Genomic DNA, 26734 nt, shown 5'->3' with positions numbered 1-26734 from the left:
CGTACGTTTGCTGGTCTGTGCAGGCAGATTAGTGTCACAGCTGTAACTGAGGCACAGAGCAATAAACATAGCAGAACCAATTTCCATGGTGGCAAGAGGGGGCACGGGAGGTGACAACAATGAGAAGGATCTCTTCTTCTGACAAGTTTTAGGTAAGAGAGAATATTTATACATCACTCAAGTATTTTATATCCTTCTAGAGGAGTTAGAAGTTGTTACATTTAAAATGTGCCTTGTTATTAAAATATTTTACTTTACTGCTGTATCCAGGCTGTTACTAGCCTATATACCAGTAATTGCAGTGCTTTGTGTTACGAGAATGACTGGAGAAAATAGGCAAGGTTTCTTCACTGGCGTAGTAGCTATTACAGTTGCTGTTTAATGAAGGTTTCTTCTAATGTTCAACTTTTTTAAAATTCACCAGGAAGCTTCATTTCAGGTAAGGTAAAATTATATTTAGTCATAATAAATATAGGGACACAATAAAATGGTTTTGTTGCTGGCAGGACCCATGCAATATTAAAACAGTGCTCCTTCAACCCTAATTTGTAATTATTTTACACTGTTAACTGTACTGGGGTCAGAGAGCTTTATAAATTAATGAGGTTGCCTGCTGAGTTCAAATAGTATTATCTACATGAGCTGCTGCTGCAGAAGGCAGAAATTATTCCAGCATATTTTTAATGTAGGTATAACCTTCTGACTTTAAGATATTGCTTTTGGAACACTTTCCATTAAACAGTAGTTTATATACTCTGCAATGAAAATGGGATACTGATCCATTTTAATAAGGACAAGTTGAGCATAAGAAAAATGCTTTTCCTGTAATGAGACGACGAGAACATTTGAGAGAATTTTTTTAATTAAAATTGTTTAGATTATTTCAGTCGCAATCAATGATATTGTACACTTGTTAAATGTTTACAAATAACTAATGTTCCAAAGACTGGAACAAGAACAAAAAACAATGTTTCATGTTGAAATAGAAAATTAAAATACTAGACTGTGTAGCGGGTTTAAAAGAACAGATCGAATAATTTAAAGAATAAAGTGAAATAACTACAGCATGAGAGGAGGTTGTGATAAACTGGAATAATGTACCACTGTTTTCAATCAAATATTAACCAGATAGTATTTGGGCACTTAGAAGTAGAATTTGGAACTAATTCTCAAATGAGAGGGGGAAAATCTATTTACCGTACAATTCCCATATTGAAATAAACTTTCATATTGCAAGCTTTAAAGCATTTGTTATATTGATTGTAATCTATAATATATTGGTTAAAGAAGGGAAATGGAAGGCAGTTTGAAGCTGAATATACAGTAATCTGTGCTAAAGATTCATTTTATTCAGAGTCTCCCATTTACAAGACCGATTCTGAGCTTCCTGTGATATATTGTTATGTAAATATGGTGCAGCAAGGGAAAGCAGCACTATGGAGATTCAATTTACTTTGAAAGTTGTTCATTATAGAAGGGATGAATGTTATTTATTTGATGTGATTCAAAGGCTAGAAATGACTTTTTCATTGTGAAGCCTATTGTGATGGGTGCAGGGTGATCTAATCTTTTTAATTTTGGCTTTCACACCAGTGGAGATGAAAAGAGATCTAAGCTCATTTATTGGTTGCTAAGTCCTGCTGGAGGCCTAAGTACCATTCGTGGTTGCTATGGCCAATCTGACCTCAATCTATGCAGTTTTAGGGACTTAAGCAATCCTTTTTTATTTAGGAGCATGTACCTTGATTTATGTCCAAAATTGAGCCTGAATGTCTTTGTCTGCAAGTGATAAATGGTGGCATACAATTCATCAGTTCTTACAAGTAAACACTGCTGTCCCACTAAAAATATGTTTTGTTCTGAGTTAATGGTATGGAACAAGCCAGTCTCCACAAACAGCTATCTTTTATTGTAGAGAGCCACTGAAACTTGGAGCAAAGTGAAGGAAATTGGCATTCATCTTCTTACATTAGCATTTCATTTGTACTATCTGATGATGAGACTCTATGTAGATTGACAATGAAAGGCTAGCATTCCATTTCCCTATCTGAATATATAATGGATAGATTCTGAATGTATTTAATCTGTAGGGATAGTAAAAAGTCAGAAGTGCTTTCTCTGATAGTGTTTGTCTGCCACTTCATTATCACTAACTCTTAAAGTACATGCAGTCAAACAAACTGTGACTTAGCTCAGGGAAATTCCCAGTTTCAGTTTGAGGCAAGTACCTTGAATTCAAAGAGTATCAGATTTTTGTTACTACCAGAAATGTTCTCCTTGTGTGATAGTTAATGGTGCTTGCACCTTCATGTATTACAGAATCTCTTTCAAAAGAAACTACTGTGATTAAGAGGTTATTGAATGCAGAGTGGGTTTTAGGAGAGGAATAGTAAAATGTTTCTTATATTAAAATTACTGGTTTGATTTGTCATTTGGCGTATGCATGCTAGGCTAATGTGATAATGATCCCAGATTAGCAGCGGCAAAATCATTTTCTGTTTTTAGCATACTTCAAATACAGAATAATGCTTCATAGTACTTTTCTTCAATAATGAGTTAATAATTTTTGTACTAAATTGGCTACCACAGGTTACTACTATGAGGGGGGGAAATGAGACAAATTAAGTGTTGTACTTGGTAGCTGACATTGTTAAAGAAAGGGAAACCTAATCAGTAATTACACATTTTTAAGCTGAAAGTGGGTTTGAGGCTTTTCCTCTCTTTCTTCATGTAATAGCTTAAAGTAAGAATTTCTGAAGAAAGTCATTACTCTTTTTTAAAAAAAAATCCAGCTTGTATAAGAAGTGTAAGAAAAAAATAATGGCTAAACCACAGCCCGTTGATAGAAATTTGGGGCCCGGTACATTAGGATCACTGGGGCCCCATGCCCTGCCATTTCACTTTATTTACACAGACATTAAACATGTTGGGGGAGGTGAGCTTGGGACCCCGTTACAGTTATCCCCCTTTCGCCTCCTCTCAGCAGCCCTGACGATGGCCCAAAGAGATGCTACTTGGATAGAACAAAATTAATTCCCCAAACAATTTGAGAATTTCTGTTTATTGTCTTTAAAATATTGTTTTTAAAACAAAAGTAGTGCATGCTGATCTTTTCATGTTACTAAGATCTGATGCATGTTTTTCTCATGTAGCTTAATTGTTTTCAGAAACAGAATAGAATAGGGGTTAGTGTTTTGTTTGAACACATGAAACTATTATTTAGTCTTCCTAATCTCAGCACTTCAAATAAGAATTAACTGCAATGGCAGAAAGTTTTTCAATAGATTAGGCAGGTAATAATTGCCACTAGAATCAATGCCCAAAGAAATGGAATTTGTAAGGTGGAGCTTTACAGCACCATTGAGCTGCTTTTCAGCATTGGATTGATGGTAGAATTTGGCAGGACATTCCTTGGGGTTAGTTTACTAGGAGTAGCACTGTGTTAGTAGTTAATGCTAAAGATGATGTAAAAGACAGGAGACAGAAAATAAACTGGTTGATCTTTTTTTTTCAAAGTCTAATCATAACACTCAGGTTTTCATTTATTGGATGTTTATAACTGTAAAAATCAGTATTGCATGGCTCAGAACAAGCTTGCTGAAATGTTTACATTCAAATAGTGCCAAGCACAAAGGCCTTAATGACATTTTGATGACTTTCACTTAAGATGTAATAAAAGCAGAATGTAATGTAAAAACATAGTTTAAATAACTAATCTGTAATATTCTCATCTTCAAAACAGGAATGAGAACATCATCCTTTCTAGTTTACAGTTTGCCCACATTGGTATTACAGTATTCATACATTGTTTTTTCAAAAAAGAAAAATACAGCAAGTTTATTAGATGTATGTAAAATTTGTATTTCACTCATCCACTGCAATTTAACAGAGATTAGAATAGTTCCACTGAATGCTTCTGATGTGTATTTGTGACCACACCCAAACCAAGTTGTGTGTCAACTGGACTCCTCTTGTGGGTAACCATGACTCACAGGAATAAGATTTGCAGCATCAGGCCCCACAGTATATCCTTACTCATATTTTTATTCTGCAACTTTTATTATAACTGTAATTCTGCAGTGTCACTTAAATACAAGTATTCATTGATACCACTGATTCAAACTTCTAGATTTCTACTTAGAATTCCTCCACTTTACACTTTTATCTTCTTTCTTAACTGATGCCAAATACAGCAGTATTGATTAATCAGAGGAGATGCTGTTTAAGTGTTTCAGTTGTCACACTTCCGTTGGAGACTGAGTGCATCATTTTCACCACTGACTCATCTTCCACTGGTCCACAGCAAGAATTTTGATTTCTGTGCTTGGGACTCCCTTGAGCTTATGAACCAGGTCATATTTATTTGGTGTATGGTTTTAATATCTGTAGCAATATACTGACTTTCTACTTTGGAAATATAATGTAATTAAGGTATGTTTCAAAGGTGCAGATAGTTGCAGGAAAATTGGAAATATTTTTAAAACCTCATAAAATCAGTGCTGCTCTGTTAATAAAGTTAATCATTGTTCTTTTCTCTCTCTGACTAGATTAACTGGTATATTAAGGGTCAGATTTTGAAATCTGGGTGCAGCACTGTAGAAATCTGTATTTGCTTTTTCAAATCATCTAGTTATATATGTAAACAGGTAGGCACTTGCAAATGTATATAACCTTTAGCTTAGACACATGGATTTTTTTTTGATACACCCATTGTGCTCTGCTTTGAAAATCTGACTCTGAGTCTGTATTTTTAGAAGAGAAGTTTAAGAATATACAAATCATAACAAAATAATCTTACTGAAAATTGTCAGTTACGTAGTGTAGTTCATATTTATCCTATGACACATACATGTGCTATTGGGTGATTGCCTGTTCTTTAGACTCCTCCCCTGAGTAAGTTCCATAACAGAAAGTTAACTTCTCTGTAAGAAAAATAAAAAACTTGTGTGAAAATTTCTCCTAAAACTTACTGGAACATGGTAATTTCCGGCCTGGATTCTTTTACACTGTAATAGGATATTTTTCCAGAGGATTGGGTGGCTCAAGTGATTGGTATGTCACATGTAGATAAATGCTTGAACTTGGCACAGGTTGGTGATAAAGATGTATTGTATGGCTGTATGGCTACAGCATCACCAGTCTGGTTCCTATCCTGCTCTCTTCTTGCTTGCTGTAGATCCTCGCCCCTTCACTAGCATGGGTGCTGGATTTGATTTGGCTTCAAAGCCAGGCCCGCTGCTATTACACTGCTCCTCCATTCTCCAGAACAAAACCCTACTCTCAAGGTCCTCTGTTTAAAATATCCTTCAGCCCTACCATATCCCCACCAATTTAGCACAGGTCTATCCTGTGCACTAAGTTTGGTAATGGGCTTCTGGAAAATACCATATGTAACCATGTCAGTAAAGGCCGTATCATAATGCATACATACAAGGGGGCGGGACTAAGGTTGCACAGGCACCCTTCATTCTGGCATTTCCTATCTTGAATGCTTGACTTCCCTTGGTAATATTCTTTTAATGTCATTTTTGTGTGTTTTTATACACACACACACACACACACACACACACACACTGCAGCCAATTTAGTTTCCATGATAATTATAGCTTTCAATATCATGATTTTTGTGCACTTAAAATCTCAACTATAATGTTGCACTGTCAAGGTTCTTTGTGTTTTGTCTTCCTAGTTCTTTTTTTTTTTTTCCTTATCCCTCTCACTGCCCATTCTCTCCTCCCCCCTCCACCAGCCAATATCAGGTGACTCTGCCACTAGGCTGCTGGCTGAGTTTGGGCAGGTCACTTTGGCTCTCTGTGCCTTGGTTTCCCCATCTCTGAAATGGCAATAATTACACTAACCTCCTTTTTAAAGTGCTTTGAGACCTACTATATAAGATCTAGATATTATTATTCCATGGCAACAATCCTTGGTGAATCTGCATCCCTGCTCACACTTAATGTTTGAGTTTTTTGTGGGGGAGGGTGTTAAGGGTAAAAGCTGCTAGAATGATTTGGATGGGCACTTATTAGTGTCCATGTGATTTATAAATTGAATACATGTATAATTTTATTAGTCAAAAATCACAGTTGGCGAGCAGTGTGACACAGTACTGCAACTTTCCTCTCATTCCCCACTTATTCAGTATGTGCTGTTGGTGAGTAGGAAACACGTTTTGGCTAGTGACCTGCTGGATGGTTTCTCAAGTGCTGCATGACTGGTGACTATTCAAACATCGCCTGCTCTGAAGCTGTGTCCACAAAAGAAAAGGAAGAAATAATTCTGACTGTATTTGCCTTCTGGCGTTTGTAAGTTCTTTTGATCCAGAGATGTTCATGTTAACAGCTCCTGAATCCATCTGTGCTTAGCTCACAATTCCTTAGCCTTAAAGTATCTGTAACAGATGATGTGGAAACTAAATAAACTCCTTACAATATTTTAGGCCCTAAGACTGAAATTCACCTCTTCCTGCATAAAGGATTGCCTGCACTTCAGCCTATGCATACCCAGGTGTCTCGCCTCAAACCTCCTGGTGATCCTAGTGTCAGACAGCAGCAGCAGCACCCCTCCTCTTGCTCTGTGTTTTCCATCTTGAAAAGGATCTGATCAGATTTCTCCCCATACAGTGTACTGAGTTCATTTATCACATTTAAAACGTAGATCCAACCACAATTCAGTCTTTTGGATCAGAATTTCTTTCCCGTTCATACCCCATGCATATAGATGTGCTTGATGTGCATTCAGTTATTTGCATATTCAATGTGCCATTCTATATTCAAATTGTGAAAACACTAGTAAAATGGTTTGGGTGAAATTTCTAGTCTCTCTCTCTCTCTTTTTTTTTTTTTTTTTTTTTTTTACATCTTGTGGTTTTTCCTCCAGGCCATCAAGGCATTTCCTTCAGCTTCTTTTGCTCTCTTAGCCTGTGTGCTGATCATGGCTGTATTGCTTTCAAACCTCTCCTCTAGAGAGGTAAGAGAAGTTTGCAGTTTTTCATTTGTCACTCGTAATTCCTGAAGCACTTCTACAAAATAATCTTTATCTTCAATAGCAGTTGCCATCTTCCTCTGGGCCTACAGCAGCAGAAAATTGTAGCAGCGTGCTCATTGCTGAGGGCATAGACTTGAATATAAAGAAATCAATGTTTTATTCATGCCTTTTGGCATTTTAAATGCTTGAATCTACGTCTCAGAAATTGCACTATTCTGAGAGTAAAGGGAGGAGAACCTGTACCAGTAAAACATGCACGTGTGTTTTTGAGAGAAAGTGAGAGAGTGGCTCTGTCTATCTTAGGTACTTATATATAGCCCCCATAACTGCAGTATCTGAACGCTCCACAATCTTTAATTCATTTATCCTAACAACACTCCTGTGAAGTAGGGCAGTACCGTTGTCCCCATTTTACCCTTACCACTAGACCATCCTTCCTCTCTAGGACTCATGAAAGGTGCTAAAATTGAGGTCTTCTGGTCACAGAACAGGTGTGACACGGCAGCAGCAGAGTAAATTTTTCTGTTTCTTCCCAACAATATGCCTCGAACCTGGCCCAAAGGAGCCACCATTGAAATACGAGGACAATTCAGACTTTATACTGTTTGATCCTAAATGTTCCAACCAGGGTGTCACTTATGCCAATTGTGATGCAGACACCTCTCTGCTCAGCAAGACTAAGATAATTTACTTTCACATAGGATACTAATTTATAAACAGATCAAGTGGTGACAACTTTCAGTCCTAAGCTAGTGATTGGGCCCCCATTCTGCAACTGACTTCAGTGGAGAATGGGGGCCCAGTCACCAGCTTATTCATGGCACAGCAGTACATCTGCATGCTCTCAGCCACAGGACTGGCACATTAGAGATTGAAGGATCTATGGTCTGTCAGCTCAAAGGCAGGCAGTCCCTCTTCTGCTACAAAGAGAAGACAATTCCTCCGTACTTTTCACTCAAATATAGCAAAATCTACAATAGAGATCACTTACTCACTTCTTTTAAATAGTTCCCAGACATTAGTGGTGGAGAGTTGCTCCTCTTCCCTGAGGATTCCCACAAGGATGGTTCTTGCCACCTCTTATTCAACATTGATTGTATGTAAGAACACTAGTAAGGATTGTGAGCCGTACAGACTCCACTGTTATCAATAGGCAGATGATACCCTTTGACGTTCAATGTCTCTGTTTCGACAGAGAGACAGTGCAGAACCCCTGAAGACAGACAGCCCGAGAGAAAATGCGACCTGTGCCAAGAGTAACTGGCTCAAGTTTAATCTACATAAGATGGAAGTGATGTTGGTTGGCGGAGGAAACCATTTTGAGGCACTGGCTAAAACAGTAATCTCACTGAATGTGTCTGCTCCTGTTGATCAGAGGGATGTAGTCTCTGCGTCCTACTGTATTCACTGCTGCTGCTGAAATCCCAGGAGGGACGAGTGGCAAATAAGGCCGCCTTTTACCTTTAGCTACTCTGCTGCAGTCACTCTCTGTTGTTGATTTAATGACAGTGACTCATATTTGTCAGCTCAAGACTCCACATTCACAATATATTCATTTTTGGGTCAACTCTAAAGGCAGCTGGAGGAGAATGCAGCAGATTGAAGATCTGTGTTTAAGCACCCCACCCCCCCCAACACACACTCTAGTGTAGTACACTCTCTCCCTCCCTCTCTCTCTCCCCCTAGCCCCTTTCAGAAAGCAGTTTCTTCTGGAAAATTGACCACTGGCACCTACCTGCTCACTGTGTAAAAAGTGTTTTAAACTGGAGTGTCTTTCTAGGGGTAACTGATGTAGAGCAGCTAGATACAACAGTAATGAGTGCTTTAGAAAGATGTTTTACAATAATAAGGTGCTATTACAAAGCACGTAGGAATGGCCAGCCAATCAGACTGCTTGCGTGGGTGAATGTCCCTATGTCTCTTTCCATGACTGATCATTGTTCTCTTCAGGGGATGGGAGCAATAGTTTTTAAAAAATCCCTTTTCCTACTGCTCTGACTTAGGGAGCCACAGCGCAGCTGCCTTCATCGCGCTGGCCACCAAGATACTGTATTGCATTTCTGTCCCCTGTGCTGTCGGTTTTGGAGGAGAGCAATGTGCCATCTCTTCCCTCTTGGTCCCTCACTCCAGTTGGTTGCTGCCACTCAGTGGGGAGCAGTGGAAGGGAAGGAGCAGCTGCTGTGGCAAGGACTCAAGAGGTGGCCCCTGTTCTGAGCACCATCCTGTCCCCCTGGGCTCGCAGAGTGAGAGGAAGAATCCCTAGTTGACCTCCTGTCTGCACAGCGTCCCTTTGTGGGGGGAGGCCGGCAATGCAGACTTTAACAGAGTGCAGCAGCCATCATCCCCAGGGTTGTGGCCAGGCTGGATCTGGAAATGACCAAATGTGCAAACTCCAGAGCAGTCCTGGTGAGATTGGGAATGCTGCTGCTATGGTTTCTATGGAAACAGAAGGGTATGATGGGAGCCAGCTGAGGCAGCTAACAAGAGCTCAGACTCAGCTGCTGGATGCTGATTTGATAATATGGACTTTTTAAAATAACCCTTTACCTTATTCCCCCACAACCAATCTCTGTTTCCATAGAAAGGGATCAGAAAGGCAGTGGGTTGCCAGCAGCAATGAATGAAAACTCTTGCTTGTCACTTTCATCAGCTGTCTGTCATGCGAGACCTGCAAATACCAGTTTGCTAAAACCAGCTGCAGGCTCATAAAGTGTGTAGTAATTGTAATTTCAGAAGGAAAAAAAAGTGTGAAAGGCATTTTAAAGGTATTTTGTCCCTTTGTTGAATGGAATGACTTCAAGAATGGCATATTAGCTCTTTCCAACCTGTGAAGTTACACCAGATACCAGCACGGTCAGAATATTTTTCACAGATTGTGAAATCTCTTCTTTTATAATACGAGCATTTTATAAATACAGTTATAACATATATTCTCAGTGGAAACCCAGATGTATCCATGCTCTAAACTGTTTATGTGGCTGGGTGGAAAAGAAAGAATATGGTTAATTTGTGATTCCTTTTAATTTGTCTTATTCCTTTTCATCTTTGCCAATATCATCCCTGCATTAGCATGTCTTGGTCTCTTAGCCCCAGTTACATAGTGTTTCAAGTTAATTTTTCTGGAGTTTTTCAAGTGATATCTCATGTGAAGGTCACTAAGTATTGATAAAAAAAGAGAATTCATTACTAAACTTTTATTATTTAATTGTTCTGATTTTTTTATTTAAGATATTTTTACAGTGGGGGGACTATAGTAATAAAATCTTCTGTATAAAATTAAAAAACTGACTATAGATTAAATTCAGCACCCATTTAGTTCAATGAGAATTATGCATCTGCATATGACAGGGCTGAATTAAGTGTAGCAACTGTTTCTAGTTTGGTAGATTGCTTCTGTTATTATTTTGCTAGTTGAGTGCTGCTAAATCTATTTTTTTGTTTACTTTTAGAATGTGAGCTCTGGATTGAATTATGATGGAATTTCCTAATGGTCAACCTTCTTTAATAATTTAGTCATTTAAATAGAGATTTTGAAACAAAAGAAATCAGGACATATGTGGGGGGGGGGGGGAGAGAGCAAGCTGTCTTTCTCTCCCCACACAAAATATATCAGCAGCTTAGTGTTAAGGTTATTATTGCAGAATCCACCAGTGAAAACCCTAAAACATAATGAAATAAGCAGCTGAGTGATGCAACATTTTGTCTGTGCTATTCATTAGTTTCGCTTCTCAGCCTCAACTACCTCCATTACATCAGCCATAGTCCATGTATCTCTAGCCTTATCTGCTGCCTTGATGTGCCAGAGGTACCTTGGCACACAGCTACTGGCCCCCCAGACCTCCCCAAATTTCCACTCTCCCTGTCTCCCATGTCGCACACATACTTTCCTGCTCACCCCACCTGTGGCCATGCTGAGGCCCATATCTTCTTGAGACCACTCTCAGATCTTCTGCTTCCCAGCCTGCTGGGTTATTTCCACAGCATGGCTATCTAGAATAGAACTGGTGAGAAAATGTTGACAAACATGAAAATTAATATTTTAGGTTTTGTTTTTCAAAATAGCCAGTGGAACTTGACAATTCTGTCAGCTAATCTGGCCGAACTCAGGTTCAGAGGAATAAATCTTTGTGTCTAATTAAAAAAATGTCAGACGTACCTATGAGCTAACATGATATCTGACAGGTATCAGAGGTTTCAGAGAAGCAACCGTGTTAGTCTGTATTCGCAAAAAGAAAAGGAGTACTTTAGTCGCTAAGGTGCCACAAGTACTCCTTTTCTTTTCATGATATCTGAGTGTGTGTATGTGAGAGAGAGGGAGGGAGAAATGTTTGGAGATGGTGGGGACTCTGGTGGTTTAATTAGAGGAACCCAAAGTATTGTGGAAAAAAACAGAGCAAAATTTCAAAAAGTAGCATTTAAAAATATTTCTTCAGCACAAGTTAGTAAATATTTTTTCTTAAAAATTTACATAGAAAATATAGTTATCCTCTGAAGAATTATTGGGCCAAATTTAAAGATCTTCAGTGTATTCACTGAAGTGTGAAACACAGGAATTTTTGTTCCATTTTGAGTGCAAATTTCAATGCAGCCTTTGCTATGGAGACTCTACCAACACCTCCAATGATACAGATAATAATTTAAATTTTTATTTTTTGGAAAAAAGCTTAGCATAAATAAAAGTACAGTTTTATTGTAATCATTTTTCAGTGTATTTAGCATTTTTCAGAAAAGAAATAATTGAGTTCTGTTTATTATATTAACTTTATTTTTACCTTTGATTTACTCTGCCTTCCTACTGCTGATTATAATATATTTAGCTTTTGCTGTGCTTCCAGTTCTACATACTGATTTATCTTCCCAGAGGCACGGAAAATTTGACATGCAGTTTTTGAAATATTGTACTTATAGCTGTTGAAATGCTTCTAAAACTATAAACATCATTAGCTGCTAAATAACACATCAGTTGCTATAGCGTAGTGTGTTTGCATACACACAGGTATGATTATAGAGTTCTCTGAATAGCATCGAGTGTGTAGTGATAATATAGCTATTATAATAGATGAAAGTACCTCAAAATCTTACTATGTGTCTGCTTTAAAATAACCTTTACCAAAACTGCGACCTTGCATACTGTCCACAAAAGGACTTCCTTTTATATTTTATTCCTTTCTCAGAAGTGTTTGCATAAAACTGCAGCTGGCCTTATGAAAATACTTAAAGCTACAATTTCCTCCGGATTCTTTCAATGAGACTTAGGCTTCTAAGACCCAAATCCTCAAAGGTATTTAGTTGCCTAATTCCCATTGGTGAAGTTAGGCACTTAAATACCTTTGAGCAACTGGGCCTTAGTGCCTGTCACTTTTGAAAGTGGGACATAGATTCTTCAGTCCCTTAGCCACTTTTGAAAATTTTACCTTACTGACTCTGCCCAGTTGGCTTTTAAGGCTCCTGCAAAGTGGCAATGATGGGACTAATGTCAGGGGAGATTGATAGAAGTACCTAAATCCTGACGAATGTGGTCTGGGGATCTATATACCTCTCTAGGTTTTTTTATATTAGCACCCATCACCATAATATCTGAGCACCTCCCATGACCACACTGCACTCTTTTATTTCTTCTTAGTGTGACTCATTCCAGCAGGGGTAGTTTTAAAATGAATGTATTTATGTGTGAAGTGTGATAGTGTTGCAGTGTCAGCATATAAGAGAGCTATTGCAGTACAGTTAGTGCAAAAGCATGAGTTCTGGAATGCAACAAGGCTAATGATCATTCTTATTTTAGCCAGGAGTGGGTTCCTAATGCTCCTGCATCCGATGAAGTGAGCTGTAGCTCACGAAAGCTCATGCTCAAATAAATTGGTTAGTCTCTAAGGTGCCACAAGTACTCCTTTTCTTTTTGCGAATACAGACTAACGCGGCTGCTACTCTGAAACCTGTGAAAGTTCTGTCTTCTATGGATCTTAGCCTCTCTCTACTCCTCAACCATTTCATTGTTCCAGTGGAACGTAGCCATCATGGGAGGTAATGGTTATGGTGAATGAAAGAAGAGGTCTTTTAGATTTCTAGGATAAATCCCATGCACCCTTCAACATCATTTCTATTGCGCTGGAGCCATATACAGTGCTATGGTAATCAGTCAGACTCTGTAACTCTGCTGAGGAGGCTGTCTAAGGCTAGTCAGCTATTTATTACAGAATCATTGGCGTTGGAGATGGAAACAAACCTATTAGCTGGCCTATTCCACTTCCAGTTGCCAATGCATTTTAATGCATTTTCTCGCATTTAGTTTTTAATATTCCCAGAAATTGAGCTTTTATCATGGCCTTTTACCTGGTTCCGCATCTTAATAGAACCCACTGTCCTAATATATTTTCCCCTTAATTTTCCCTTTCTTCATTTCATCCCATTATTACTAGTTATATCTCCCTGTACCACCCTAAATAATTCTTCACTACTCTTTAAGTGCTGAATCCCTTCAAATATTTACAGACTATTATGCTCCACCCAGTCATCATTTAGACAAATGATGCATATTTAGCACTTTTACTTTTTCCTTATAAATTAAACATTCCAGTCAATTTCTTTGTTTCTTTCTGTACTCTTTCCCTGATGGGGGAAGGTGTGTGTGTGTGTGTGTGGGGAAATACTTGATTTCTGAGGAGGCAATACCACTTCAGACTAAGCATGGGACAGGATAGATGTCTAAATTATTTTAAACCAGAAAAACCAAGTAACTGGTGAGGTAATTGTACCTAATTAGTAGTGACAACATCTACAGTTACTATAGTTAATTTTGTTATAGTAATATCTAATACATCTGTCAGTCAAGTCAGGAAAAATATTAAAGCCCCATGGCCCAAAGAAATTCTTCATTTGACAGCTCTTTCATGGGGCTTTGGGAGGGGAGCTATCAAGCAGCTGATTCCCCACCAACATGACACGTATGGCAATGGATGAAGTGGGGAATAAGGCAAACTAGGAAATGGACAGGATCATCAAGTTCCTCATATCATGAGCTGTTCAGAGACACCATACATAGGGCCTCCTGCCTCCAGTCAGTTCTTCTCTCCAGTGATGGGAGATCTCCACTTCACTCTAACTGCATTTTTTTTTAAAGAACACACCAAAAGAACTGACCAGGTCTTCTCAGTCTTCCACTCCTGTGGTTTGTGTGAGGAGAAAATGCACAGATTTGAGTGGGGAGTAACACTAATCATGGAGCTAGAATCCCCTATATGAGCTCACTCCCTGAACAACTTTGCAACTCTCAGTCATGGGGTGATTTGATTTATTTATCTGCCATTACACAGTCTGTCTCCTGTATAGGTCAAACTGGTCCAAAACTGGCATAGACAGATGTCAAGATCTAATGTGCCCGAATAGTCTGTGCATCTTTTATGGTGGATTAAATCCTTAAAAAGTAACAAATCATAAGCTGCTGGTTTGTTTTGCTTAATTGTGTAATAATGTAGTTACTCTTTTTTTCTCAGAAAGGACAATGGGTTTTTTTATATGATGTAGAAAAAAATGACTGAAAACCTATTTGTCTATAAATCTGCTCAGAAAGACTCAAAAAAAAGTTTTACCATAAATAGATTGTGGATTTCACTTCATTTTCTCAGAGAGTATCAAATACTGTATTGAATTAGAAATTTGCTACTTATTAATCAACTTCAAACAATTACTAGTCTAATTTATTACTAGTCTAATTTGGAAAAATAGAAACAAAAGTTGTTTTGAGTAGCCAGTGAAGAATCATTATGGTTGCACGCTGACATGTACTTTCAGAAATATGTATATTTCTGATTCAGATTCCACTATTTCCAGACCTAGATGCCTACATTTGTGCAACTAAGTTCATATGTATTCAGTCCACCTTATAGAACTAAGTTTATACTGATTTTCAGAAGTGCTGAGCATCCTGCAGCTCCCATAGACCGCAGGGGGAGCTGCAGGATGCTCAGTGCCTCTGAAAATTACGTAGGTGCTGAAAGCCCTGTTACAGCATCTGGTAGTGTAGATCCCCGTGCCTGTACAGAGTCTCATGGAAGTCACTGGGACTCTGCACAGGCCTAGGGGGGCATACTAGAAGATTCCCAATGCAGTAATGGATCCAAACTGTAGATTTAGGTGACCAACTTTAGGCACTCATGTTTAAAAATGTGGGCCTGAGTCTCTTGGTAGACTCACACTGTTACATTTTCATCACAGTTGTCTTTGCTTTGTGCCATTGAGGTAGAAGATACCACTAAAAGAATCTGTGTCATAACAACAACTTGGAGGAACAGAACAATAGAGGTGGTTGTTAGTTTATTTTAAATGATTTTTTGGGGGACGGGGTTTCTTAAGTATATTTTTAAGAGATTTTAGGAAGAAATACTCAAACCAGTAGGAATCACCTCTTCTAAATTCTTTACTTGTTCTGTAAATTGTTGGTCAATGGCAGGTTGACATGGTTGGTCAATTTTTATATGGTTGGTCAATTTAAAAAAAAATTATTAAAGTGTACTTAGTGCAGGTATTTTAACATTTGTAGTAATTTGTTGGCTGAAAAAATCCTCCAATGTAGACCTGCTACAACTAAGTTATACTGATATACAGCCAAAATATGATTAACCTATTCAGTTTGCTGAGATAAAAACAAGTAAATGAATGTGCTTTCATCCATTATTATATCGTATGTCCCTAGTGAAATATGTTACATTCTACCAGCCTATTTAAATAGGAACTTAGAACACATTAGAGGAACATTGGAAAGAATATCTTGTGTGCGAGTGCGTGTTTAATTAAGAATACTGGAGAAAACAGATGGTTTATTTGCTTTTTCTTTAGATGTTCCAATCTCCCTAAAATGTTTGATAGCAATTTAAACAGTTTTGAAATGTGGTATGTTCAGCACAGAATGATGATAGTTTTCAGTTTGGGGAATTGTATTTCATGTTACCTTTTACCAGTGGTAATTCTGCTTTTGGCACAGTGCTGGGGCACTGTACACTCAGAGAAATATAAATCCAGGTTTACTTTCAGGTTTGGGGTTCATGCAAATTGTAAATTCAAGGGATGTGAACGTATATACATCAAAACTGAAATAATGGTTCACATGAATCCCTGAAAAACAAAACTACTGAGTTCTGTATGACTCTTCCTTTACCCTTGCGTTGTGCCTATGTCAGCAGATTTGGTACCATCCACCATTTGGAAACATTTTTCAGTTTGAGCAACCTTTCATATTATGTGTGAGCTTATTTTTGAGTGTGACTGTTAAAACTTTCCTCGAGTCACGAGTTGTTCACAATGTTGGAAGTTGTGCATTGAGTAAAAATTATTTCAGCAGTGAATAAGTGCAACACTATTAAAGTCAACGGAGTTATTCCTCCTTACTCCAGTGTTGAATTTGGGCCAAAATCTGCTCTGGTTTATACTTGTGGAAATTTAGAGTAATTCTGTTGAATTTCCTTGAATTACTTCTGAATTGCACCAGTGTAACAGAATAGAAATTGTCTCTTGTTCCTCAGAGGTCTGCCATATGTATTTTAATGATATTAAATGGGGTAGAGTTATGAGATTTTTTTAAAGGCCCAGAAAGGCTGTAATTTTCCTCATTTCTGATGTCAGTGTTGAGACATGAATGTATTGATGTCATCTACGTCCAATGACCTGAAAAATTCTAGTACTGTTATGACTTGAATACCATAATATGGTGCTTAAGTTAATTCTGCTATCATATCTGCATTGTGTATCTGTTTGTGATGTGGGTTTTAAGTGAATGTGACTCTGAAAACATATAAGATTTAAGCTTGTCTTACATACTGCCAGGTTTCCTCCATTCGTCAAAATACTTGTATCTACCTGTGGGAGCAGATCCCCTAAAAGAAATGTGTGTTGGTCAAAAATGGAAAAAAATGCTCAAACACCAAAGGTCTTTGTATTCCGTAGTTCTTCCCAGGTGGATTTGAAACCAGTTTTGGGTATCTGTTACAGTTGACCTTTGATAGAATAATTTAGATGTTTGAGCCTACTCAGACATGTAGCCAAAAGGGAGCTGTCTTGTTGCATGCATTTTTAAACATTTGCAAGCTGAATCAAAGATCAGAATGCAAAATTTAGGACTCGGAGATACCTGTGAATTTGTAATATTCTCTTCAGGACTTTGGGGAGCTCTGAGCCTATGAACATACATTATTCTGAATACTGTATTTTCTCCACTGAACATTGTTTTTGATTCTACAGTGTTTGCCTTAATTTTCAGTAACTCAAAAATATGTAAAATGGAAGTAGCTTAGCAAGCATATGGCAGTAAGATCTGAAAACTCTATTTTATGAGCTAAAGTAAATGTTGTTTTACCTTTTCAAGTAGACCTCTTCAGAATTTGAGAAATTTAATACAAGTCCTATAACTTCCATTTCCACAGTTATAAAAGAATGATATATATTTCTTTGTAATTCACATTTGTCAAAAACTTTAGTATTGTAGCTGATGCATATTGTGTGACAGAATAATTTCTGACCATGTTTTAAGTATAAATAGCATTCTTCTGATGATCTCATTATTTTCATAGAATAATAAGATCCCAATAGTAATATTTAGAAGAATGAGCAGAGGACTGGGCATTAGGAGCTCTTGAGTTAAAAATCCAGGTTCTGTTACTTGCTCACTCTGTGACATGGGCAAGTCAGTTACCTCTCTGTAAGATGTAGATAGTAAAAGCTTCCCAGCTCACAGGGGTGTTGTGAGGTTTAATTAGCTAATGTTTATATAGCACTTTGAAGATATAAAGCTAAGATGTATAAGTGCTAATTATTTTCCAATTGATTGAATATTCTGTGCTTTATTTACATAATATCTGTTCTATATTTAGTGTATAATGATTCTTTAAATTTTTTTATAGTCTATTCCAATGAGTACATTTCTTTAGAAGTAGCTGCTACTTCTAAAGAAATGTACTCATTGGAATAGACTATAAAAAAATTTAAAGAATCATTATACACTAAATATAGAACAGATATTATGTAAATAAAGCACAGAATATGAAATGCCAGCATAACATTGATTATTCATCAGTTAATATTGGAGGGAAATGCTTAGTGGTCTAAGAATTACTTTTGAACTACCTAAATTCCCTGCAACCATGACTTTGAATCCCAGAAGGGACCATTCACTCTTTCATCGTTCCATGGAGTGTAATATGAGCTCTATTAAACTCAGTCTCTTCCTGGCTTCCTCATTTGGCTTTTATTAACAATGTAAACTCCAACCCTAGCCATGTCCCTAGACTTGGCTGTTCCTACCGTTCCTCCATGAAAATTGCTTAGTCCCAGACCCTACATTCCTCTGCTCTTCCCTTATAGCCAGGGCTGCAAGTAGCTACACCTGCCACCGTGAGTCAATAGACTCAATTAGCATTTCTCTGCAGAGTTCCAGCATCTACTGACAAGGTGGGTCTATAGAACTATCAAGACACACTGTTAGATACCGCAATAATTCCCTCTCCCCTTCTCCCCAGGATAAAAAAAAATTAATATAATGTGCTATCCTTTCCAAAAAAAATGTGCCCCTGTCAGGGATAACTTCTCTGGGTCTAATGTAGAGGAGAGAGGGTAGATCACAGAGGCAGTGACTACCCTGTCTAAAATGTAGGATAGCTCAGTGGTAATTTCCCTCCTTATCACCTCCTATAATGATCAGCACTTTAGGAAGTCGGGGGTCTGATTGACCCAAGCTATGAACTTTTCTGCCTTGTTTAGCTGGGAGAAGGTTCACAAACTATTTGGTATTGTAACATTGAAGTACAACTGCATGACAGCTCTCCCAATCAATTTAAACATTACAGCTAGGCTAAGAGCTGTGGTTACAATCTCCTTTTTCCCCATCTGTGGCTTGGAAATCTTCTGTCTTTTCCAGGTGCTCCAGCAAATTGTCCGTTTTTTGTCGTGGGGACCTCTCATGGATCTAAAGGGAGTTAAATCTTTTAGCCCTGCTCCTCAAAACAGAAAATGGAAGAATCTAAATCAGATAGGAAGTAAAGTTTACTCCTTAGCCATGCTGTTTATGGAGATAGGAGTTGAGGTTTGGTGTATCACAGAACCTCTTTCCAGACAGGGTCCAGGATTGAGGTTACACAAACTCTCTCTTTTTTTAGGTTGTTTCTCTGTTTATTTTTTTCTGATTGTTGTGGGAACTGTTTAAAGAGCAACAACTCTTAAATTTATAAAAAGATGAAAAAAGGCAGTGTTCACCTGATTTTACCTTCCACTGCCTTTTGCTGACCTTTCATTCATATTTATTCCCAGAGCCCTTAAGTCTTCAGGAGTATGAATCTATTTTATAGGGTATTTGTAAGGGAGGATGACTTCCCTATAATAATTCTCCTCTGAACATCATAACAGATCAGCATTCAACTACTCCTTCCAGAAGAGAGCTGATGCTTTGATAGCCTGTTTTATCTTTATCATTCAAATCCCTTTAATACCTGTGTGAGTAACTTCACATCTTGCTTTAAAAGGAACTGATGACTAAGTACGAGGGAGCGAATGCCTTCCATTGCAATGGCTGGCAAAGCATGCCCATTGTGGGACCAGAGCTTCAGAATGTTGAGCTTATGGAGTTCCCATCTTGGCCTTGTTGTAGGGATGTGGAGGCAGGAGAGAGTGATCTTTTATGATGCATTTTCTCAGAGAACAACAATTACAGTTAACTAATATTCTTTCATAATTGTGACTCCTATGATGACATCAGAATGTTTCTGCAGAGTTTCATCATAAGGTAAACTGCTTAGCATTTTGAAACTTGTAGCGTGTTCAAGACTTAATTTGATGATAAAGGGAAGTATAATGTAATTTATCATTTGCAACACTCACTCTGGCAATAGTTAAGCAAGAAAATTTCAAGTCAAAGCTTTATCATGAGCTCAACTCACAATATAAAAATTAAAATAGCACACATTAAATGGTTTACCAGCTGGCTAACTGATAGGTCTCAAAATATAATTGTAAACTGGGGGGTTATTGTTGAGTGGATGTTTTTCTTCTGGGTCCTGCAGGGGTCTGTTCTTGGCCCTATGCTATTTAACATTTTTATCAATGATGTGGAAGAAAACATGAAATCATCACTGATAGTTAGTGGATGACACAGAAATTGGGGGTGCGGTAAATAATTTAGAGGGCAGGTCGCTAATACAGAGTAACCTAAATCGCATGGTAAACTGGGTGCATGCAAACAATATGCATTTTAATACACCTAAATGTAAATGTATACATCTAGGAACAAAAAATTTATGTGATACTTACAAGATGGGAAAATCTATCGTGTGAAATAGTGACTGAAAAAGAAGTAGGAGTCATGGGGGATAATCAGCTGAACATGAGCTCCCATTGTTATGCTGTTTTTAATATCTAACTAAAAGAGCCAAAAGGACTAATGAGATCCTTGGATGCATAAACAAGGGAATCTCAGGTAGGAGTAGAGAGGTTATTTTATCTATTTGGCATTCCTGTGGCTGCCGCTGGAATACTATGTCCAGTTCTCGTGCCCACAATTCAAGAAGGAAGTTGATAAATTGGAGAGGATTCAGAGAAGAGCTATGAGACTGAATAATAGATTATAAAACATGTCTTCTTGTGAGAGACCTAAGGAGCTCAATCTATTTAGTTTAACTAAGAGAAGGACTGATTACAGTCGGTAAATACCTACATGGGGAACATATATTTAATAATGAGCACTTCAGTCTAGTAAAGAAGCGCATAACAATCCAATGGCTGGACATTTTTAAACTACACAAAATCAGACTGGAAATAAGGTGTAAATTTTAAATGGAGAGCGTAATTAATCATTGGAATAATTTACCAAGCATCATGGTGGATTTTCCATCACTGACCATTTTTAAATCAAGATTAAATGTTTTTCTGGAAGATCTGCTCTAGGAATTATTTTGGGAAAGTTCTGTGACCTGTGTTATACAGGTCAGGTGACATTATCACTGAGGTCCCTTCTGGCCTTGGAATCTATTAATCTGTGGATCTGTATTTGGCAGGTTAGCTGTTCTTACAGGTTTATTATCTGTCATGTCTTAATATAGGGCTTGTCACAGAATAACATGAGCTGTGTCATTTCAAACTAGGATGTCACATATATTGCAGAAAACAACCTTTATGCTTTCTCTCTCTCAGGATTTGCTGACCGAGCTGCAAAGTTACCAGAAATCATCTTTCTCTCACACTGCATTTTCATTCTGCAGATACTACAGGCTTATTGAACAATCCATTGACCCTTCTGTAGTGAGTCTGCTTAGTGCAGAATGGCTGCAGGGAAACTATTCAGACTTCCCATTAGAACACTGCACCAATTGGAACAAATCCCTTCAGGATTTAACACAGGTGTCTGAAAAATGATGGGAAGATGACTCATTATTGGTTTTACACTAATGTTTGACAAATACAGTGGGGGAAGTATTCTAATGACTATTGCCATTGAGAAATGTACCATTATATACAATAATGGTCATAGCTTAACCCTCTCTGAAAACACTGAGTTTAAAGGAAAGGAGTACTTGTGGCACCTTAGAGACTAACCAATTTATTTGAGCATGAGCTTTCGTGAGCTACAGCTCACTTCATCAGATGTTTACCGTGGAAACTGCAGCAGACTTTATATACACACAGAGAATATGAAACAATACCTCCTCCCACCCCACTGTCCTGCTGGTAATAGCTTATCTAAAGTGATCAACAGGTGGGCCATTTCCAGCACAAATCCAGGTTTTCTCACCCTCCACCCCCCACACAAATTCACTCTCCTGCTGGTGCTAGCCCATCCAAAGTGACAACTCTTTATCTGATGAAGTGAGCTGTAGCTCACGAAAGCTCATGCTCAAATAAATTGGTTAGTCTCTAAGGTGCCACAAGTACTCCTTTTCTTTTTGCGAATACAGACTAACACGGCTGTTCCTCTGAAACCTGAGTTTAAAGGGACATTGTTAACCTGAAGTTTTTGAAATGTGAAGTTTTCTGACAGAGCACATGTTAATTAATATGTCCTGAAATATTTAATAAACCCTTTAATGTATAAGGTTTTCTTCTGCTCAGGGTAGATGTTTAGAACTAGACGTGTCTTGGGTGGGCCCAAGAGCAACACCAAAATGCTCAGATCCATTTCACCCTACTCTCTCTTTGTACGCATCTGTCTGTTGCTCCCTTCGTTTGTTTCCCTTTCAGCTTCGCTGCTGCCCTTATTGGTCAGTGCCCTGTTGGGGGCACTTGTGACTGGAGGGGTAAGCACCAACAAGAGAACAGTGGCCAGGACCATATGTCAAAGTAAACAACCTGGAAAAGTAGAGAAAATATTGTTTCACTTGCAATAATCACAGAGGACACTCATGTCAGTAATAGCTACAGACCATTGCTAAACCCAAATCATGAGTCAAGCCTCAAAAAACTTTTGAGATGAAATTTAAAAAACATAACAAAAGCAACACCAAATTTATTTGCCTGCATGTTTGAGAAAAATGCCAAATATCACAAGATTCAGCATAATATTGTGAGTCTCTGCAACGCTGGGTACAACATTTTCAGTGGAAAACCTTGGGTGGGATTTTCAGAAACATGCTTTGTGTTGGCCTAACTCTGCTCCCATTGAAGTCATTGAGCATTTTACCATTGACTTTAATGGGAGGAGAGAAAGGTCAGTAATAAGCACTTTTGTAAATCACACCCAGGATTTTCAGGTTGACTGTGGCTCTTCTATAAGTAACTCTCTAAGGTGCCATAAGGACTCCTCGTTGTTTTTGCTGATACAGACTAAAATGGCTACCACTCTGATCCTTGTTTGTTGCCTTTCATAGAGGAAAAACCTGCACACATATTTCCCTTAAATTGTTTTTTATGATTTTTACATGTGAATTTAGTATTAATTTAAAGTGTCTACTTAGCAACTCGAGAGAGTGATGTCCCCCATCCACAGAAGATGTGAATCACAGAAAGGAAATTGGCAAGCTTCCCTACTCTACTTTGCCAGTGAACCTCAGATTTGATAAAGGACCAGCATTAGAGTGGGGAGAGACCTCCATGTCGATTCTCTTCCAGTTCCTTTCTAAAAATCTCTACAAGGGTGACAATCAACACCAATTTTGTGGTGGAGACACATGTTCAGTGACAATGGATCAAGGCATCCAACTGGTTTTTCACTGCACAGCCCCATCAAATAGTAAAATATTTTGGTCACCACTCGTCTTAACTTCATTCTAACCTGGAGTCTAGAAGTAAAAAGCTATGAGGGCTCAACTTTGTTAAGTGCTGAGTCCACTTTGCTTTCATTTAAATCAGCAGGAGTTGTGAGAACCGGGCACCTCAAAGGAATGCTTGTCGGATCAAGACCTAAATCCCATTACCTCTTCTCTAAGCTGTCCATTCCCCATTAGTAGTCTCTAAATTTTTTAGAATAACAAGATTAGCATGAATGGGCAGCAGCATTGTATTATTAGGCTTTTCTTTTCCCCTGTGCATAAGGTTCTCTTGAAGAATCAAGGAAAGAAGTGTGATATTCCCTTGAATGTAAATATATTCATTTTCATACAGTGTCTCCTTGTCTTGAGGATAAAGTTAGATTTCAGTGTTTTACTTTTCATCTAAATTTCTTTTGTGTTCCTAATACCCTAAAAGGTTTACACTGAGCTGATGATGTATCAGTTCTTTGAACACTAAGCAAGTGATTATCAGTCCAATTGTGTGATACAATCTGAGATGACAGACTTAGAGAATTATGATAAATGAGATAATCTGAGCTAATATAGAAACATGTGAGATGTTTGCTTAAAACTAAGCCCGAGTTGTTATACTTTGGCCTCATATTCAAAGTTTTGAATAAAAGAACTTGAACAACAAAGATTGTGTTCCATCATTTATTGTCAACAAATTCTGAAAGGTTAATACACACGTTATTTTGTGATATAGTAAGTGACATTTATTTAATGCTTTTAATGACTGCATGTTCTTTGTTGCTGTATGTTGTTGCATAGGAAGCACAGGACGTTTATGCAGGTACAATAAAGAAATGAATATTGGACTACATCACATAGGTCTCGGAGAACAAAAGAGGCTGTGCATTGAAATACCTCCAAAGGTAAGTAAAGAAAATGTTGATCCTTTTCATGCCTGAAGAAATAAAATACAAATTACAATTTAAGTTTATTAGAAATAGTGAGCAGGTTTGCTTGAAACAGTACAATTCCTTTACTTTGTTCTTGTAAGTTGGTCACACTATAATTAACACTGAGTGGATAATTGTTTTTTCAGTTTGGTAACCAAACCAAAATAATTAAACAAAAAAACCCTTTAATTTGACCTGAAATGAATTTTGTAATGTTTCTTTATTTTATTTAGTTTTTGGGTACTTTTACCCGTTTTGTTTTGTTTGTTTGTTTTAAATAAATCTACATAAATTTCTAAACAAAATATCATTACTAAATGAAAAGTCAAAACATTTTGTTTTGAACACGTTAAAATGAAATATTTAGACTTTTTAAAAAAATCATTTTTTGGCTGAAACTATTCAGCAAATTTAACCTGAATTTGTGAATAGTTTCAGTCAACTTGAAACCACATTTTTGGCAAATAAACTAGTCCTCTAAAAACCTTTGCCCAGCTCTGATCATAAGGCATTTAATGAAAGCAAAATGGGACTGAAAACTTGTACACATTTTGTACCTATTAGGTTTTTTTTTTAAGATTATTGGAGGTGTTTTAATTTTTTTCCAATAATTCTCCCATTCCTCATAAAAAATAATTTGGTATAGAATATGTAATTTCTGCATAAGTTTTATATTTTTTAAGGCTGTTGATGAATCACAGTTAACTCACGCGATTAACTCAAAAATATTAACTGCAATTTAAAAAATTTAATCACACTGTTAAACAATAGAATACCAATTGAAATTTATTACATATTTTTGGATGTTTCTCTACATTTTCAAATGTATTGATTTCTATTACAACACAGACTACAAAGTGTACAGTACTTACTTTATATTAGTTTTTATTACAAATATTTGCACTGTAAAAATGATAAAAGAAATAGTATTTTTCAATTCAGCTCAGACAAATATTGTAGTGCAATCTCCATTGTGAAAGTTTAACTTACAAATGTAGATTTACAAAACAATGTAAATGTTTAGAGCCTACAAGTCCACTCAGTCCTACTTCTTGTTCAGTCAATTGCTAAGACAAACAAGATTGTTTACATTTATGGGAGATACTGCTGCCTACTTCTTATTTACAATGTCACTTGAAAGTGAGAACAGTCATTCACATGACACTTTTGTAGCCAGCATTGCAAGGTATTTACGTGACAGATATGCTAAACATTCATATGCCCCTTCATGCTTCAGCAAGCATTCCGGAGGACATGCTTCCATGCTGATGATGTTCATTAAAAAAAAAAGTGCGTTAATTAAATTTGTGACTGAACTCCTTGGTGGAGAATTGTATATCTCCTGTTCTGTTTTACTCGCATTCTGCCATATATTTCATGTTATTAGCAGTCTCAGATGGTGACCCAGCACACGTCTGATTTATGAACACTGTCACTGCAGATTTGACAAAACGCAAAGAAGGTACCAGTGTGATATTTCTAAAAATAGCTACAGCTCTCGACCCATGGTTTAAGAATCTGAAGTATCTTCCAAAATCTGAGAGAGACCAGGTGTGGAGCAAGCTTTCAGAAGTCTTAAAAGAGCAACATTTTGATGCGGAAACTACAGAACCCAAACCACCAAAAAAGAAAATCAACCTCCTGCTGGTGGCATCTGACTCATGATGTTGAAAATGAACATGCATTCGTCCTCTCTGCGTTGGATCGTTATTGAACCGAACCCATCACCAGCATGGATTCATGTCCTCTAGAATGGTGGTTGAAGCATGAAGGGACATATGAATCTTTAGCGCATCTGGCATGTAAATATCTTGTGACACCAGTGCCATAAGAACACCTGTTCTCACTTTCAGGTGACGTTGTAACCAAGAAGCCGGCAACATTATCTCCTGCAAATGTAACAAAATGTGTTTGTCTGAGCGATTGGCTGAAGTAGGACCAAGTGGGCTTGTAGGCTCTAAAGTTTTACATTGTTTTATTTTTGAATGCAGTTATTTTTTGTACATAATTCTACCTTTGTAAGTTCATGATAAAGAGATTGCACTACAGTACTGATATTGGGTTCATGGTAATTTCTGCTGTTTTTACAGTGCAAATACTTGTGATCAAAAATAAATATAAAATGAGCACTGTACACTTTATTTTCTGTGTTGCAATTGAAATCAATATATTTGAAAATGTAGAAAACATCCAAAAATATTTAAATAAATGGTATTCTATTATTGTTTAACAGTGCGATTAATTGCAATTAATTTTTTGAATCGCTTGACAACTCTAATTTTTCCTATGGTTTTCTAGTAATATAATTGGGTATTATACTGAATATATCATCATCTTTTTTTAGCTTTCTGAAAATGCTAATAGAGAGAAGTTTTCCTGGCATTAAAGAGTAAATCATGCACAGTTAGTTGAAAAACATTTTATACATCACTCATCCTGTTATATCCATGAAGCTGTGCAATTTCCCTACAAGGTAAGAGACCGATTTAGGTTCAGTTACATACAGATGAAAAGATATAATGCTCCTTTATTCAAATTATAAATTTTAATGAAAAAAGTGGGAGTGTCAAAATGTTTTTCTTCAGAAAACAATATAAGGAATAGCAA

At 37.3% G+C, this 26734-nt stretch overlaps 1 long non-coding RNA gene across 6 annotated transcripts in view; it reads left to right on the top strand.

The window, feature by feature from the left end:
* Positions 1 to 26734, top strand: part of LOC125630061 (uncharacterized) — a 94309-nt gene that overhangs the window by 6047 nt on the left and 61528 nt on the right. For 5 of the 6 annotated variants that reach the window (XR_007354543.2, XR_012666416.1, XR_007354542.2 and 2 more), the window contains 2 exons: positions 23997 to 24100; positions 26472 to 26600. This is a non-coding gene — a long non-coding RNA (uncharacterized LOC125630061). Of the gene's footprint in view, positions 1 to 75; positions 153 to 23996; positions 24101 to 26471; positions 26601 to 26734 lie in introns of those variants that run through there. The other variant, XR_007354544.2, reaches the window with a different exon arrangement.

The sequence above is a fragment of the Caretta caretta genome, chromosome 1, assembly GCF_965140235.1.
Source record: "Caretta caretta isolate rCarCar2 chromosome 1, rCarCar1.hap1, whole genome shotgun sequence".
NCBI lineage: Eukaryota > Metazoa > Chordata > Testudines > Cheloniidae > Caretta > Caretta caretta.
The sequence above is the reverse complement of the archived record's forward strand: the minus strand, read 5'-3'. Positions and strand labels throughout refer to the sequence as shown.